Source organism: Danio rerio, chromosome 24 (assembly GCF_049306965.1).
Source record: "Danio rerio strain Tuebingen ecotype United States chromosome 24, GRCz12tu, whole genome shotgun sequence".
NCBI lineage: Eukaryota > Metazoa > Chordata > Actinopteri > Cypriniformes > Danionidae > Danio > Danio rerio.
Window position 1 is genome coordinate 27,994,489 of NC_133199.1, and position 8,107 is coordinate 28,002,595.

At 34.0% G+C, this 8,107-nt stretch overlaps 2 long non-coding RNA genes across 5 annotated transcripts in view; both read right to left on the minus strand.

The window, feature by feature from the left end:
- Positions 1 to 8,107, minus strand: part of LOC141380703 (uncharacterized) — a 15,017-nt gene extending 6,910 nt beyond the window's left edge. The window contains exons 1-2 of the long non-coding RNA XR_012399394.1: positions 8,018 to 8,107; positions 7,859 to 7,902 (exon numbers count right to left, since the gene is read on the minus strand). This is a non-coding gene — a long non-coding RNA (uncharacterized lncRNA). The remainder of the gene's footprint in view (positions 1 to 7,858; positions 7,903 to 8,017) is intronic.
- On the minus strand, positions 1,556 to 3,905 carry LOC137489244 (uncharacterized). 4 transcript variants are annotated; one of them, XR_012399370.1, is made up of 6 exons: positions 3,828 to 3,905; positions 3,520 to 3,551; positions 3,196 to 3,223; positions 2,507 to 2,994; positions 2,296 to 2,399; positions 1,556 to 1,699 (listed from the first exon to the last, which is right to left on the minus strand). It is a non-coding gene; the product is annotated as an uncharacterized lncRNA (long non-coding RNA). The 4 variants fall into 4 exon arrangements; XR_011008642.2 differs by having other exon boundaries at positions 1,556 to 1,717; XR_012399371.1 differs by lacking the exon at positions 1,556 to 1,699 and having other exon boundaries at positions 2,208 to 2,399; positions 2,507 to 2,623; positions 2,935 to 2,994.

An 8,107-nucleotide genomic window follows, 5' to 3' on the forward strand; every position in this document is an offset into this window, starting at 1 on the left:
AGGGTTTCATTTTTATAATTAAGAATATAATGTAGTTAATTTCCTTCAATTTTAATACGATGGGGTTTGCTCACTTTTTAAAGGAAGGTCATCTGATCGCTTTTTAGTGTATAAAATCAATATATTGCATATACCTGTGGCACTGCAGCTTATTTTAACAAACAAAAGTACACACATACATAGAGAGCAGATATAAAAACGTAAATATGCTCACGTGTGGACACATGACAGAACTACTTTTACACTGTCATGAGAAAAGACTTAAGACAGTTAATCTGTTGGCTTGATGCAGAAAAAAAATGGCCACGGAGAGCCCTGATCAGTGATCACCGTAATAGGATTGCCTTTATCAGATGCGGGAATGGGTGGACAGTTTAGTAGAGATACTGTAATCGTCTATTTAATCTGCTTCAGCCTCACATACAGTAAAGCAGCTTCTGTTCTGACCCTGAACCCCAAAGACACACTGTCATGATGCTCTCATTTTCTGCCCCTTAAAACAACTCTATATCACCTACATGTATTTGTTTTACATTAAATACAAAAATAATAAGGAAAGAAACCTTTAGTTCATAGTCATAAAAATTTGTATGTGTCAAGGATGAAACAAAATAGTTAAAATTAAGTGGGGTTTTCCTTAAAACAAGCAAAATAATCTTATTTCAAAATAAACACAAGATTATTTTGCTTATTTTAAGGAAAACACACACTGTAAAAAATTTGACCTTAAATTCACAGTAAATTACTGGCTAATAATTGCATTACTTTCACAGTAAATTACTGTATGTAAATTCACAGTAAATTATTGTGAGGTAGTTCACAGTAATTTACTGTGGTTTTGTCACATTAAATTATTGTGAAATTACAACCATATATTGTAACTTTACAGTAGATAATAAAGTCCGTTACTGTGATTTCACAGTATTATCTTGTGGAATTAACTATATTTTACTGTGAATTTGCAATATGATTACTGTGATTTAGCAGTAGGTTGCAGTTTAAATACCTGATTTAACTGTAAAGTTACAGTTATATCCTGGATTACTGTAATTTAACAGTTTGGTGCTGTAAAATTTCAAAGCAAATTTAGGTCACACAAAAATGAAAATTCTATCTTGATTTACTCACCCTCAGGTTGTTCAAGCTCTGTTAAAAATGATTTTTTTTTTGTTTAAACACAGGAATAAAAATATTAAATATTCCTCTTTGTGTCCAAACAACCTGAGGATGCGTAAATGACGACAGAATCTTCATTTTTGGGTGATCTGAGAAGACTCTAAAATCAAAATAAAAACAAACACACATACATTTTACAGATTTATTTAACAGTTTAATGACATCTGTGTAAACATTTCAGAAAACTTTCAAAAGGTGAAGGTTAAGCCTCAAAAAATACTATAAGAACATATTGATAAAAAAAATCTGACATCATATGTAGCATACATATAAAAAGCAGTGCTTCAGAGTGCGCTCTCTCTCTCATTATATATATATATATATATATATATATATATATATATATATATATATATATATATATATATACATACACACACACATGAGAGAGAGAGACAAAACTTTTTGCTAAATTATGCAGTCGTCTATTAAGGTCAATCGTTTTCCTGATAATAATTTTACACACTTGCTGGTTGATGTGTCTTCTCTGCTTCTTGGACTTCGTCTGTCTTCCATCTCCAAACTGGGGCCGAAAAAGCACCTATAAGCAAAAGGGCAGACAAACAGTTAGCTTCATACAACACTACTGGGACACTACTGCTGCACTACAGAGCAAAATTACTGTCAGCTCAGTTTGAACATGCTGACAACACTGTAGCTCAGTCAAACTGCAATTATTTAAACAAAAACATCTGAAAAACATTTCCATCACAAACACACAATCAAGAACAGTCCAACAACAAATAGTGGTTTTAATGACCTAGGCAGAGCATTTTAAAACAGTTGATTTGATTTACACCTTCTGTTTACAGACTATAATCTAATGCTGGGTTCACACTTATTGCAAAGTTAACACATGCATCACAGTACTTGCTCTTAAATACTAGCAGGATGTTTGTTGCATCAAGCTAATTTTTCATGATTTAAATATTAGGAAAATTTTGCAAAAAAAACTTGATTGAAGTGATACAGCACTTGTGTTGTATTCATTTCAATCAAGTTTTTTGCAAACATTCAAAATATTTTTCAACGTTTTTTGAGTTTTACTTAATTTGTGCTGCCCAGTAAAAATTTCCCACTATTTATGCATTTGCAATGACTTGTATGTAATCCACTCACCTGAATAGGTAACTTCACATATGGTATAAGAGCCCCATCCTTTTAAAGACAGCTTCCCCTCTGGTCTCCAGCACAGACAAACAAATTGTGTCTGCAACACGGCCCTTTATAACAAGGGGACAAGGGGAGTCATGACTTGTGCTCCTATACATTCCTTGTTTAACCCCCCCCAAAACAAGCCCTCAGTTACAATATTTATTGTAGACATTACCTTTAATTCCAGAGTGCAAAAGGCATCTTCAGCATACTTTAGTTTCAGACCAGATCCAAAGTCAGTTGTGAAATCCAGGTGAGGTCCCATGACCACTCGACCCTCCAAGGAATAAGACTAAAAGGGGGAAAGAAGGACTAAATTAGAGGTGTTTGTGAATAATTAAATTTGTTTGTAGAAACAAAGTTGACATTCCATGCTCTGCCTATTAAAAACCAAGCAAACAAACACACATGCCCAGTAAAATTGCTAATAAAAATAAAAACTATAGTTTAAAAAAATCTTTGTCTAATATTTACTACTACTTGAGGTACTGGTGGAACTTCTGGAAGAAGAAAAAGAGTTTGTACAAGAAACTGCTCACAACAAATCTGTGAAAAACCTGACATTTAAAAATCTAATAAAAATGAGGAAGGCATCAACATTACCTTTAATAATCAAGCGAGGGTTGATTGGTAGCATCAGTGTTTCAACATCAGTGGCTGTGGCTGCAAAAAAATATGAATATAATAAGAGTAGAATAAGACTCAACCTAACACACGCACACACACACACACATAATCTATATATATATATATATATATATATATATATATATATATATATATATATATATATATATATATTTATAGGTTTAGATTGTGATAATGAATTTAGGTTATATTTGTGTGCTCAGAATTAACACTCACCTCACACTTCAGCTATTATCAGTTACACCTGAACGCCAAAAAATAAAATCTACAGTTAGTGACAATATACAATTAGTTCTCATTAGTAAATGTTAGCAATGCATTAACACCAGTGAGAAATATACAATAAGTACTGTGTTAGTGTTAGTTTAAAAGAATACAACTGAATTGTATTATAAGCCTCATTTAATAAAACAGACTTGTTTCATAATGAGTTTAGTTTATTTAACTAACTTAACGTTAACGTTACAGTGAACAAAATAACGTACATGATGGTGACTAACGTTAACCGTAACGTTAACTTAAGTGAAGGTCAGAGCTTACCTTAGTCATTTCACCTTTACTTCAGTCTTGTACTGAAACAGAAAATGCAGTTAACAAGAAGTTAATTAAAGAAAATTCCCTTTCTTTTTTTCAGGAACTAACGTTAACGTTATGCTAATACCTCAGAAAACACTACAATCACCATCTGGCGTCGTTAATTTCTTGTTTTAAAAAAAAAGGCGGGCTTAAACCCTGTACGTGCGAGTACAACTAAAGTACTCGGTAAATTCCTGTTAAGTGACATGCACTATACAGAAATACACATACAACAATCATTTAACGGACAAAAGTCATATTTTAACACTTACCGAGGATGAATCCGTTGGGTGAAGAGACGACGCAGGCGTTGTCTGTGGTGATGGCGCTTGTTGCGGTCGAGTCGAGTCAGTTCTGTTCAATGAATCGGCTCCTTTAAGTGAACAGTAAAGAGTCGAATTCTGCTCCTTTAAGTGAACAGTAAAGAGTCGAATTCGCCTGAAAACGATTCCTTTTAGTATAATATTGTAAGACGCAGACATATAATTCATTAATATTTCATCATATTGCTTGGTCCGTGTACTGCTTGTACACGAATTGCTTGTTGATGACTATGAGCTTATGAACACGTCTGATAAAATATCTGAATCTGATTCAATGTCACACGAGTCCTGAACCGAAGCAGTGCAAAAGTAATATATTGATTGAAATATAAAGTTAATTATTTTCTTCGCCATTCAAAATATTACATATCTCTGACTTTAACAATAAGAATAAAGTTCGTTTGGAGTGTATTGAGAATTATTATTTTTTCCTCCCAGGATTCATTTCGCACCAAGCTGCATCAAGCTGTAAGGTGGATGAGAAGGCACATACTATTATAAATATTGCTTTTAATATGTAATGAAATAAAGTTTTAACACTTTTTCATGCGAGAATGTAGTTCTTCAAAACTCAAATCTGTGGATTGTTAGTAAAGATTGTGAGTAATTTTAAGTGTGTTTTGCCGGTAGCGGAGATCTATGACCTCCAGGCGGTAACGGCGCTCATTGATCATGTATCCGCTGAGAGGCGCCTGTCTTCAGGCTAGACATTGGGACAATTGCCCTGTCTTCGATGGCTCTATATGCGTCCGAAAATGAAGTTTTAACTGTTTTTCATGCTAGAATGTAGTTGTTTAAAACTCTAATCTGTGGTTTATATATATATATATATATATATATATATATATATATATATATATATATATATATATATATATATATATATTCTGAGATTATTGACCTCCAGGCGATGACAGGTGCCCAATACTCATGAAACCGTCTAAAGCAGACATTTCCCTTGACATTGAAATAATTGTTGGCTGTTTAAAGGGTCACGAAACACCAAAACACATTTTTTGAGCTGTTGACAGTCGTATATGTGTCCCACACTGCTAAAAACACTATTAGGACACCTATATTTCACTAAAAAGTGTAAATTGGTTGTTTTTGCGTTATTTCAAGCAAATTTGTACTTCCTGTTTGAAACGAATTTTTGAAGCTGCGTCACGGTCATGACATAATAGCGTTGTATTCCAGCGTGCAGACTGGGCGTCTGTGCCTGAGTGAGTCTTATTACGTCTTACAGTGTGATACATTAATGCATGAGTAAGGCTTGGTTCAAACCAATCAGCGCGCTCTATTGTGGAACTTCATTAATATTCATTAGTGTCACCGTGTTTACGCCACAAAGACGCCACGTTGTGTTGGCAAAACAAGCGTGAAGTGTTGCTTTTATAGTTTGCTGCAGTTAAGTTTCGTTTTCATTTTCTCTCTGTGAGAGCTCAGTCTCACGTGTGGATTAACAGTGTACGCGACGCTCGACAACAATAACTTACATGTCTGAGGATTATTGTTTACCTGAGAGCTGTTCTCATCTGCAAACGCTGAAATCTGAATTCGCTTGTAGTATTCTCTCCATAAAGACGCGGCTCTAGTTGCTGGTGATTGTCCTGTCTCTACAGATTTGGTAAGTGAGCGACCAGTGCTCTTTGTTTATTCAGTTTGTTCGTATCGAATTAAGTTAACTATTGCACTGAGTGCAGAAATGTTAGCACCGCATTTAGTGACCGGAATAACACACGCGGCTTTCTGATGCTACCTGCCGTGTGCATCTAAGTTTCCGGGAAATGCGGAGTTTTTTTCTCTCTCATTCGCCGTGCGGTATCAAACATTGCATGAAAAATACACGCTTGCAGCAGTTCCTTGAATCAAATATCTCGTTTGTCGCGAGAGGCATGAATGAATTCCCTGAATGAAAGAGCCAAACTGCAGTTAAAGTCCAACTTTTAATAATTTGGCAAATAATTCGACTACAGATGTCCATGTAAACACAGTCACATTGTCCGCTGTGGGTGTGTATTTTGACTCTGAAACTCGCGCGTGCACAAATAGACACTCCCACACCATCCCACTGTAGTTCCTCCGACACTCCCCCCTAAACAGAGCTGGACACGCCCACTTTTCTGACTTTTTCCAAAGTAGAGGTGTGAAAACACCCTGCTGAAACGAGGGGGTTTCATGGCCCTTTAACAATCTTTGGTTTCATTAATTAATTACTTTTTATTCCAGTTCATTATGTTTTGGCTAAGCACACAGTTATGTTCATTAAATATTATTTCCTATTCTATGTTAACTGTATAAAATTAAATAAAGGTGCAGTACAACCAAAAAGATGTTGGTAACCAAATCGTTTTGGGGGCTATAACATTGTTATTATCTGTTAAAAGTTCATTTGTATTAATTTCTACGTTGAGTTAAAAAAAAGGTTTGAATTTCTATAACTAACGTGCAAAAGATATAGCCCTTTTCACAGTAATTTGCTGTAATCATGCTACCTGCCGTAATTTCACAATAAAATTATGAATACAACATATTACTGTGAATTTTTCAGTTAAATACTGTGAAGAGATACTAATGTAATTTACTGTGAAAAATTACAGTAACTTGTTGTGAAAACCTGGAAATTTTTTACAGTGCAGATATTTGGACTAGAAACCTCATTAAAAATAGTAAGAATAGTATTTTTTGCAGTGTATGAGTGCCTCGGGTGTCCTTAATATGAAAAGATGGATCTCAAAATCATACAGTAATTTTAATTTTTTTTGAAAGAGATCAAATACACAATAATGCTGAAATACCAAAGAATTTCTGGGACCTGAAGGATTTTTCCTAAATATCAGCAGGTAGTTTAACTGTTTAGGACACATTTCATGAAAAACTAGCATTAATAACAAACAAAAAAACAAAAACAAACAAAAGCTGTGAAATTGTAATTCGTTTATAAATATCTATCAAGTCATGTTTAACAGATGACGGAAAGTTTTCACAGTGTTTCCTATTATATGTTTTATTCTGGTAAAAAAAAAAATAAAGTTTGGTTAAACTAAAATAAAACTAAATTAAAAGTTTAAATTAAAATTTTTGTTTTTATTTAAAAGATCAATATATATATATATATATATATATATATATATATATATATATATATATATATATATATATATATATATATATATATATAAAATCTTTCCCAACTGGCTATAAAACAAACCACCATTGCCCAATGATTTGTTTAATTAAACTAACTTGCCTAGTTAACCTAATTAAGCCTTATTATCATTATAGCAAATACAAAATAAATTTGTTATAATTATTGTTTAAATGTGTTGAAAAAAAATCTTCCCTCCTAAACAGCACTTTAACTATGAAATGTCTTTTATGTGAATCATCTTATTTAGTTCAGTAATAAATTACATAAAAAAGAAAACATGATTTTTTGAAAAATTCCCTTATATTTTGGTAAAATAATGACCATTTTGCAGATTCCTCAAGGTGTGTGCAAACATCTGACTTCAGCTGTCACTACGATTACATACAGCTATTATTACAGAGCTAATTCTTACAGTTAACATTCATTCATTTTCCTGCGGCTTAGTCTCTTATTTGTCTGGGGTGGCCACGGCAGAATGAACCGCCAACTATTTCAGCATATGTTTTGCGCAGTGGATGCCCTTTCAGCTGCAACCCAGTACTGGGAAACAAGTATACACTCTCGCATTCACACACATTCATTCACTACGGCCAATTTAGTTTAAACAATTCACCTATATACTGCATGTCTCTGGGAGCACCTGAAGGATACCCTCACCAACACGGGAGAACATGCAATCTCCACACAGAAATGCCAACTGCCAACCAGTGATCTTGTTGCTGTGAGGCGACAGTGCTAACCATTGAGCCACTCTGCTACCCTTTAAGTTAACATTTATAAGATAAGAGTAAACACAATGGAAAAAATGAATAATATAAGAGAACCGTACCTCTGTTCTGTAGCTGCTGTAACACTCCCACATATAATGAAAACCTGCAAGGATTGCAAAGATCCTGTAAAGTTATTTGTTGAAAGTACAAGCTGCGTAATAGTGCTAATTTCATGCATGATATCTTTTTATGGGAAACGGGATTTTTAAGGCACATACCAGGGAAGTAGAGTAACTGTATATTAACCCAGGGTCACCGCTTCTCTCTGGAGATTATTACTGCTGTTCTCTTAGTGACGCTCGTCTATA